Below are 10,339 nucleotides of genomic sequence, written 5' to 3'. Positions count from 1 at the left end.
CACATGCGTGCTTGTGTGCTTTTATTGTTGAAGGAGAAAATAAAGTTGGTAGATATGGAGGTGAGAAGGTTATGAGAGGAATTAGAGGAGGGGAAAACATGATCAAAATATATTGTATGAAAATTTCTTTTCAATAAAAAAGAAACTCATTTCCTATCCTTGCCCCCCAAATAAGTTTTGTCTATGAAGCTGTATAATGGCGTATCTGTTAAAAGCACTGGCTGTTCCTCTAGAGGACCACATTTGATTCCCAGCACCCAAGTAGAAGCTCTCAATTGTAACTCCAGTTTCAGATCTAACATCTTTTTCAGATCTCTGTGATTACCAAGTATACATGCGGTACACAGACATGAATGCAGGCAAATATTCACATAAAACTCCTTTTAATTTTTGCCTAAGGGAAAGGGGATATTTCAAGAATACCCTAAGGTCCAATTGGACCTGATAACATTTAGGCCATACCTACACAACTTGAATAGAAATAAGAATATTTAGCTAAAAAAGCCTTGTTTAGAGCATGGCACAGATGAAAATGGGAATCGTATTTGTTGAAAGAGTGACATTTGGGAGCTGGTAAAGCTTTTTAAAGGAATGGAATATACCAAGGGAATGGGACTAACTGCTTTTTTCCCTTCCAAAAGGAGGCTAACGGGAAGTGTTGCAGCTTTGAAGTGTGTGCTTTGTGAGAAGGATGCTTTGGTGGTGATGTTAACCCTGGGGCTCCTTACCTCTGCTGAATTGTCCCTTCTAACTAGCTGGTTCCACTGAATTTGCTATTAGGAACTCTTTCAGCTTGCTCACTGTAAGGTATGGGTTATGTTTATTTGTGGTTATATTTAGCACTCTCATTAAACATTTCAAGTTTTCAGTCAACTTTTTTTTTTCCTAACTATGTAGAACTATTTTAAGATACAGAGTAAGTCTTTTTCCTTGTAAACTATCCACTGTAGCCCAGGTGGCAGAACACTGAATGAGAAATATGGGAGACTTGGGTTCTGACTCCCCACTTGGTAATTATGTGACCTTTTGACTTAATAGCTTGTGACCTCAGCTTCTCATCTGTCAAATGACTTGGACTTGGTAATTTCCAAGTATTTGTGGTTGTTCTGGTAGTTCCTTTAGAACAGAAACTTTCATGAAGGTGACATTCATTTTGGCCACATCAAAGACCAAGGCATCATAACTCTTGCTTGATAACCTAGTGTCAAGGAACTCTGTGTAATGGTGCAGATAGGGTGAACTCAGATGTGTGATGCTGTTGTTAATTATTTAGTTGATTGCTCAATAAGCTTGACTTTAATGAATAAATAGCACTCAGGACTGGACAGGATTTTTAAAATTCTTGTTCCTTTCAAATAGAATTATACAAATAAGATGACTTAAAAATAATGTATTTCTGAACTATTCACAGATATCTAAAATGAGAAACACCACCTCAGTGGGTGATCCAAAAATGTTTTATATAAAAGCCGCCAATGCACCAGGTGGTGGTGGTGCATGACTTTAATCCCAGCACTGTGGAAACAGAGGCAGGCGTATCTCTGTGAGTTCAAGACCATCCCAACGAGTGCCAGGACAGGCTCCAAAGCTACACAGACTCTGTCTCAAAAAACAAAACAAACAAAACCATCAATGCCGTTTTTCTGAGCATAAAATAGTGTTAGGTAGAGAACTCTTCCTTCTGGCTCTGCTTCAGCTCAGAAGCTTTGCAGCTACAATTCAGTTTAGTGGCAGTAAGCTCTCGGCAAATGGTGTTTGTCCTTGTGTGCTAAGGCATTGTGGAAGGCTTTGTGCTGAAGTCTGTGGAGAGCTGAGGTTTAAGAGGTAAGGAAACGTGGCCAAGTTCTCCAGGCTAATAGTGGTGAGGCAAGGTCTAACAACAAAGGGTCTGACTCAGACACCTCTGCTCCTAGTCTTTACCAGTTCCTGCGGAGTTTGCCATGGTCAAAGTATGTTGCCAGAGGTGCTGGTAAATGCAATTTGGCAAAAAGATTTTTTTCTTTTATGCTTGTGTCAAATGGAGCTTAATGTTTAAAAATCCTAAGGCAGAGTTTCTTGATAAGAAATGATAGTTTTCTCTGCCTTGCATTATGTTTGTGTCCGCTTCCTTTACTAGCATCCTGCAGTGGATGGCCACATACATGCTTTGTAGTTACTGAGGATTTTAAACATGATAGGAGCTTAAAATATCCCTGGAATATTATGTTAAAGTTACGTAACTGGTTGTCAACATGGATCTTTGTGTGTGTTTGCCCAGATGGAGAATGGTTTCTCAACAAAGTGTGGTGGGATTTGGGTGCCTTGAAGTGCTGTTGCCATAGTTATTTCACAAACTCTACTTCTGGGACCCAAGGACTAGTATAATCTGGTTCTATTGTGACACTTTCTTGGCTTGATTGCCTTGCTTTATTTTGCTGCAGAGATAGCTTTATGGCACTGTTGTGCATACTAATTGATACGCAAAAGCTGCTGCTACTAGATTTTATAAAATAAAAATGCATGGTGATGTCATGAAGAACAATAAAAGACCTGAAAAATGAGAAGATAGTTTTGTTAGAATTAATAAATGACATCTGAAATATTAATGTGCACTTTAGTGCAGGGTGCTGTTGGTTTTGTTGGTATGTTTAGAGGAAGTGTTTGTTTGTTTGGTCCATTTGAAATAGGGTTTCTCTGTGTAAGTGCTCCAGCTGTCCAAACTTGCTCTGTAGACCAGGCTGACCTGAAAGTCAGCGATCCCCCGTGTCTACCTCCTGAGTAGTGGGATTAAAGGCATGTGCCACCACTCCTCAGCTTAGAGGAAATGTTAATTGAAGATTTGGCACAGCCATGACTGATACCGTATGCCATGATTGTTGTCATCATAGTTCAAGCAGATGCAAAGGCTGCATGGTAGGAGTGCCCTCCCTGTATGCTGGCCACACAGAGAGGCCTGTGACTAGAGCAGAGTGAATGAAGCAATATTGGGGAAACTCAGTAGGAAGGTGATGGTGTTTATGGAGGGGTGAAGGGATGGGGTGGGTGATACTACTTGGTGTAATAGGATCTTAAAGGATAATTGAGGGGGCAAGAAATTTCTGTTAAAGGAAATGAAACACAATCTCTAATGCCCTTAAGTCATGGTCTCCCCCCCCCCCTTTGAGATGGTCTCTCTATTATATTTAGCTCCTGCTGTATACACCAGGCTGGCCTCAAACTCACAGAGATCCACCTCTACCTTCCCAGTGAGGGATCAGTGGTGTGCACCACTATGCCTGATTGCTTTAGTTCCTAAGTTAACCTTTAGGGTTGGTAGGATCTCCTAACTTACATGAAAGGTATCTGGTTTGTAGTAAATGCTCAGAGACATTCAGCTTGCTGTGGTCTCTATGTGTTTATTTTTGTTGTTATTTTTAATTTTGTGTGTGCATGAAAAAAAGAGAGAGAGAATATAAAAAATTGAGATTGTGTTGGATATGTATGTGCCACAATGTGCATGTGGCATTCAGAGGGCAGAGGACAGCTTTCCAGAGTCATTATTTCTTCCACTGTGGGCTCCAGGTATCACTCAGGTACTCAGATTTACAGAATGAGCGGTTTTACCTGCTGTGCTGGTTAGTTCCTTATTAACTCAACACAAGCTAGGATTGTCTGGGAAGAAAGAACCTCAGTTTAAAATATGCTTCACGTCAATAGTGCATTTTCTCGATATATGATTGATGTAATTATTTCGGGGTATAAAACTAGCCGGGTGGTGGGAAGCAGCCCGCCGCCCTTATTACAACAGGGCCCAGTCCTCTGTGGATGATGCCAACCCTGGGTAGGAAGTCCTGAGTTGTATAAGATAGCAGGCTCTGAACAAGCTATGGAGAGCAAGCCAGTTAGCAGTATTTCTCCATGATCTTCTGTTTCAGTTCCTGCCTTCAGGTTCCTACCTTGACTTCCCTACATGATTTACTTTAAGCTATAAGCTCAATAAATCGTTTCCTCCCTAAATTGATTTTGGTTATGGCATTTTATCACAGCAATAGAAACCTGCAAAGCCATCTTGGTTGTACAGGTGTTTTTCTTTTATAGGTGAGACAAAATATAATTTATATACCATTTTTAACATGGATATTTCAGTGGTTTTAGATATGAGAAGGTGGCTCAATGTGGCAGCTCTCCGAATATTTATCCTGGTGTGTTTTTACACTGTAGTTTCTTTTATCTGAAACACTCTGACCAGAGTTTAAAATTTCATTCTCCTGGATTTTGGAATATTTCCATATGTATAAGACTTGGGCTCATGTTTAACAAATTTGATGTTTCCTATGCATCATTCCTATAGACTGAAGGTAATTCTATCTGATATTTTTATCGCACCAGTACTTTGATAGATCTGTCACAAGTCAGGCATGGAATTTTTCACTTGTGGCTTCATGTTGATGTCCAGTTTTCGATTTTGGAGCACTTTGGAGTTCAGGTTTTGGATAGGATGCCCAAGTTGTACTGGGTGCAGTTGCAGCCCTAAACATTTGTGTGTGTGGTTCCATTTCTGCCTTTTAGGAGAGGAGAACAGGGAAACTTTAATTTTGTTTTTTGTTGTGCCACTGCCTAATCCAGTGATTGACACATGGTTGGTGTTCAGTGAACATTTGTTGAATGAAGGAAGTAATGATGTGCATAGTGTCAGATCTCATTGTGAGTGTGTGTGGGTGTGTGTGCCTGTGAGAGCAGAGTTTGTAAGTGCAGCAGTGTAGTCAGATTTCTATGGTAGAAGGATACATTCTACACTGGATCTTAGTCAAAAGACTGGGAAACTATAGAGGAGTAAATCTGGAGCCAGTGGAGGGTAGTAGATGTGTGGAGAAAGAGAGAAAAAGAAAGAGGCAAGAGCCAAATGAGAGGGCTCAGAGGGTAAAACACTTGGCACCAAGACTGAAGACCTGAGTTTGATCTCCAGGACCCACATGGTTGAAGGGGAGAACCAACTTCTGAAACTTGACTTCCAAAGTTGCACTGTGGCACTCAACAACCCCTCTCCCATCTACTGCCTCAAAAATAAATAAAATGTAATAATTGACATTTTTTTTAAAGTACCTTGAGAAAAAAGTAATAAGGTCAGTTAAGAGACCATTTGATTCAGACGTGCCTTGAGGACCAGAGTTCCAGTTAATAGTAAAAAAGAATACGAGTCTGAATGCTTGTGTGAGTGTGTGTGAGAAAGGAAGGAAGTGAAGTACAGTGACTGGAGTTGAGGATAACAGGCTTATTGCTTCAGCAGCTGGATTCGTCTTTCCTTTAAGATAGAGAATAATCAAAGCAGTAGTGTAAAAGCGCTGTGAGGAGGGAGAGTTTTGCTTTGGCTGTTTGAGATGCTGGTTAGTCTAGAAAGATGTTACTCTTAAATCTGAAGGTCAAATAAACATATCAGGCAAACAAGTCTCTCCCTGTAGATTAAGTAGCTTTTCATGCTGTGTATTGGCATGAAGAGTTGCTGCCTGGGCATTTCTACTGCACTGTATACCTTGCCTTGTACTTCCTAGTTTACACGATCAGTTTCTTGAGATGACTATCCCAAGTTTCCCAGATCATTCTTGGACTGGGGTGTTGAAGTACCTAATTGTCCTGTTCACCTTTTTTTTTTCTTTCTTTCTTTCTTTCTTTCTTTCTTTCTTTCTTTCTTTTTTTTTTTAAAGACAGGGTATCTCAAGCTAGTTTGGAACTTGAGAACTTGAGGGGTGTGTGTGTGTGTGTGTGTGTGTGTGTGTGTGTGTGTGTGTGTGTGTGTGTGTACTGGCTGAATCCTTCTACCTCAGACTCTGTTTGGAGAAATACTAATATAAAGCCACACAGCATTGTAGTTATCAGCTAGACTTCAGAGCCACGGTGGCTTCTGATTCTGGCTTTGCTACTCACTTTTCTGAGGCCTTGGATAGATTATGTAATGCCTCTGTGCCTTATCTTCCTCCTCTTTAGTATCAGTATTCATTATAAGCACTTAGTAAACGTTTGCTCTTATGTTTTCAGCTGCAACCAGGAACCATTGTGGAGATAGGACACAGTTGAGATTCCACTCATACATAGTATGTGTCTGCTCTTTGTGCTGAGGGAAGCTAAAACAAGATTGTAAAATCTACCTGATTTGATAGGACAGAGAGAGCTTAGTTTCCTTTTGTTAAATTAAAGTTTGTCTTCCTTGTCTAGTATTTCTGTTAGTCAGACACAACACAGATTCAGAGTAGTGCACTTCACCAGGGTTCTGATAGAAGCTGGTAGATGGTACCTCCCAGACCACCCTGCAGGAAATGCCCCTCCCTCACTGTGCTTTTTGCGTCCTTTAGTATGGTGCCTGTGTGGTGTTTATCTCTGAGCACTCCAGGAAAGACATGATCTGTTTTCCTTTCCCATTGCAGTGTCCTTAGTGCTGAGGATATTGTGGGCCTCCAGTGGTGTTCAGTAAGTTCTTGTTTACCGAATGAGCTCAACAGCATTTGGGATGTATTAATTATATGCTGGGTCTGGCCCTGCTTGACATGAGCTCATCTTGTAGGATGTAAACAAAAATGCCATTTGAAAGATTTAAGCCTTCAAGCGGCAACAACTATCTCTGCGAGTTTGTGACCTTTCATGTTGGCATGGAAAGTTCAGAGGAGTTCTACAAGGATAAGGAAAGAAGGTGGAGGTGATGGAGCAGGGTTGTCAGGTAGAAAGATTACAAGTCAGAGAGAGGACTAATATCAGAATTAAAATGTGTAATGAAGGAAAGTACCTGGAATATGAGGATAGAGGAGGAAGGCAAGGAGGGGTTGAGAAAACTAGGTGGAGCTGTCTGAGAAGTATGACCTGCATAAGAGGTCTTTTTGTTGGTTGTTGTTGTTTTGTTTGGTAGGTTGGTTGGTTGGTTTTTCAAGACAAGGTTTCTCTGTGTAACTGTCCTAGAACATGATTTGTAGACCAGGTTGGCCTCAAACTCAGATATCTGCCTCTTGAGTGCTGGGATTGCAGGTGTACACCAACACCACCTGGCTTGCATAAGAGTTTGAATTGGGATTGGGTAGTGGCAGCGCACGCCTTCAATCCCAGCATTGGGGAAACAGAGGCAGGCTCATCTCTGTGAGTTTGAGGCCAGCCTGTTCTACAGAGCTAGTTCCAGACAGCTAGGGCTGTTAATGCAGAGAAACTCTTGTCTCGAAAAAGAAAAATTCAATTGGATCCTGAGGGAAACATGAAACCGGTAAAGGATCGTTCATATATATATAATTGTAGTAAAATACATGTTACCATTTGTTGGTCAGTTCAGTGGCTGTGAATGTGTTCATTGTTGAACAGGTATCATCACTGCCCATTCACAAAACCTTACGTTTTCAAACTAAAACTACTGTTGAAGGGCTTTTAAGCTGAACTGAGGATTTTCCAATTAAAGCTAGTATGATTGGAGTTGGAGAAAGGAGCCTTCCATCAATGTGTTGTCAGAGTCCCTTAAGCCCTCATAGGATCGTCATTCTTTTGTGTCACACTACTCCAGTTTACATAGCTTCTCAGGCTCGAGTGCTGCAGCAAGGGAGCCGAAGACAGACACTTGCAGGGGTCTATCTCAGCCTAGAAGTTGTACGATGACATGGCTTCAGCACGCTGGGAGACTGTAATCTGAGGTCTAAGGGGCACCCTGACTTGTTAGTACCTGAGGCATGATTACAGATCACACAGGGTATAGTTAAAGCTCCTTATGATGCCTGAGTCATCAGAAAAGAGTAAACTTTGTCAGTGATGTCTACCGCTGGTGCGTTTTAGATTACTGTGTGCAGTAGAACATGATGAAGCTGCAAGTATGATTTTACAGTAATCAGGACTGAACAGAAAACTAGAAAGATTCAGTGTAACTAACCCATTATATCCAGAGCATTTCAACATGTAGTATTAAAGTATTAGTGATATATTACATTCTTAGGCTGAGTCTCAAATTCCAGAACATTTTTTACACATAAAACCCATCTCAATTCAAGTTGACCACATTTTTTAAGTTCCCAGTGGACATATGTGGTTAGTGACTATCAGAGGTCAGTGTGGCTTCAGATTGTGGTTCAGGTAGAGGGCCAAAGCCCTAACTGTACAGAGAATGCTACTAGTCCTATCTCTGAATTCCTTGTTTGCTGGGAAGGCTTTTGTTTGTTTGTTTGTTTGTTTAAGACAGGACCTCTTTATATAGCCTTGGCTGACCTGGGACTTGCACTAGACTAGACTAGGCTAGCCTTGAACTCACAGAGCTCCACCTGCCTCTGTTTCCTGAGTACTGGGATTAAGGTATATACAACCATGCTGGGTCTGGAGGGCTTTTATTGTAATTGTTTTCAATTGCTAGTATCTGGTTTGATTTAATCAGGATAGTGCAATAATGAGGGTACACATATTTGGGGGAAGACTCTCATTTCCTAGGAGTGTGGTCTTGGGTGAATTAATTTCCTTTTGTCAGTTTACTCATCTGTAGAATGAACACCACAGTACTAACCTTGTTGTGTGTGTGGAGGATTAAGTGAGCTGCTGCTGTGTAAAAACCCACAAGATCTGGCATATGACAAGCGCTACAGGCATGCTCCAAAATGCTTAATGGTTTTGAGTCAGTTAATTTCAGAGACATTTTTGCTTTGGAGATTGCTTTACATAAGGACTTACAAGACAAGTTTTCACAGGTGAAGAAAATGTTACTTTAACCTTTTATAAGGATTCTTTTTAATTGGTATCTTTGGATAACTAATTTTCTTGTTTGCTACAATATTTGAGTATATCCAACAACTGTAGGAATAGTATAATTAATGATTAAATGATTTAGGATCTAATTAAGGTATAGGAAAAATTTGAAGGGATGATTTAATCAACATTTTAATTGTTAGTACTATTATAATTAAGCCACTCTTTCTCTCTGAAATACTTTATTAGTTCTACTGTGTCTGGGGAGACTTCCTAGTTCTAATTTTCCTCAATTAGTATATTCTATTTTTTATTTTTTATTTATTTATTTTTTTTGGTTTTTCGAGACAGGGTTTCTCTGTGGCTTTGGAGCCTGTCCTGGAACTAGCTCTGTAGACCAGGCTGGTCTCGAACTCACAGAGATCCGCCTGCCTCTGCCTCCCGAGTGCTGGGATTAAAGGCGTGCGCCACCATCGCCCGGCTTTTTTTTAATTTTTAATTTTTTTTAATTAGTGTATTCTAACACATTGAATTACTTTGAGTTTTATTTTCTATTCTTTGTAAATCAAATATGAGAGAATGGTAGAAATAAAACCAGAGTGTAAAAGGGTGACCATTTAACAGGAAGGCAGGAGAGGAGGTCCTGAATTATTGTGCAGAGTGAGACAGGCAAAATGGATAACCATGTCATGGTGTGACTGCTGGTCTGGTCAGTTTGTCAGACTGCTGTGCCTAATAGGGCCATCTTGGCAGACTCCTTGCTGCCTGACGCTGCTGTTTGCTCTCTTCTCTGTCAACTGGAGCACTGCTTGTCCAGTTCCCCATTCCTGTCCACGACTAACTCCTTTCCTGCCCAGCCTACTTGTTGCTTCCTTTGGGAAGTCCTTCCTGATCCTGAGTCTGGAGCAGGGCTCCTTCCCATGGGATGTTGCAGCCTTTGGCAGCTTGCGTTATAGTTCTGTTTTCTTAGGTCTCAGATTTAGTGAGGAACTAAGACTTGGGCTAGCCTTATTGACCTTATATGTCTAGAATCTGGCTCAGGGCCAAGTTTGGCTCAATAACATTTTCCTAAATTAATAGTGAGTGATCCTGAAAATGCACCCAATTTATATTATAAACAAAGTAGCAGTTTGTTTTGTGTGCATTTTGGTGTTTCCTGCCTATTGTACTGCAGGCCTTGCCATGAAGTAAAAAGAAAACAAACTTGAGGACTGAATTTTAATCTTTTTATATGGGTGTTTGCCTGTAGAATTGAACACAATTCAGATATCCTTCATATTAGGGAAAAGCTTATGGTCCAATTAGTTTCCTGTCCTTCTGGAGAATTGCCAGTAATAGATACCTATGCCTATGTGAGTTAACTTGGAGGGGAGATTAGGAAATTTAAAAATAACAATAGGGTCTGGATAGTTCAGTGATGAAGTCCATTTCCTGGGGATCTAACGCCCTCTTTTGGCTTCTTTGGGCACTGGGAATGCACATTGATGCTAACACATATATTCAGGCAAAACACTCATAATATGTTACATATAAATTAATGTATATAGCCGGGCGGTGGTGGCGCACGCCTTTAATCCCAGCACTCGGGAGGCAGAGGCAGGCGAATCTCTGTGAGTTCGAGACCAGCCTGGTCTACAAGAGCTAGTTCCAGGACAGACTCCAAAACCACAGAGAAACCCTGTCTCGAAAA

General features: G+C 40.8%; 1 protein-coding gene across 4 annotated transcripts in view; it reads left to right on the top strand.

Moving 5' to 3' along the window:
• Ppp1r13b (protein phosphatase 1 regulatory subunit 13B) overlaps positions 1 to 10,339 on the top strand; it is a 78,813-nt gene that overhangs the window by 6,267 nt on the left and 62,207 nt on the right. Inside the window, exon 1 of one of the 4 annotated variants that reach the window (XM_026781409.1) lies at positions 785 to 807. The exons of the other annotated variants lie outside the window; for them this stretch is intronic. The gene's annotated coding sequence lies outside the window, so the exon portion shown is untranslated. Of the gene's footprint in view, positions 1 to 784; positions 808 to 10,339 lie in introns of those variants that run through there. 4 annotated transcript variants of the gene reach the window in all.

Source organism: Microtus ochrogaster, chromosome 1 (assembly GCF_000317375.1).
Source record: "Microtus ochrogaster isolate Prairie Vole_2 chromosome 1, MicOch1.0, whole genome shotgun sequence".
NCBI classification, from domain to species: Eukaryota; Metazoa; Chordata; class Mammalia; order Rodentia; family Cricetidae; genus Microtus; species Microtus ochrogaster.
This window is presented reverse-complemented; position numbering and strand designations above follow the sequence as displayed.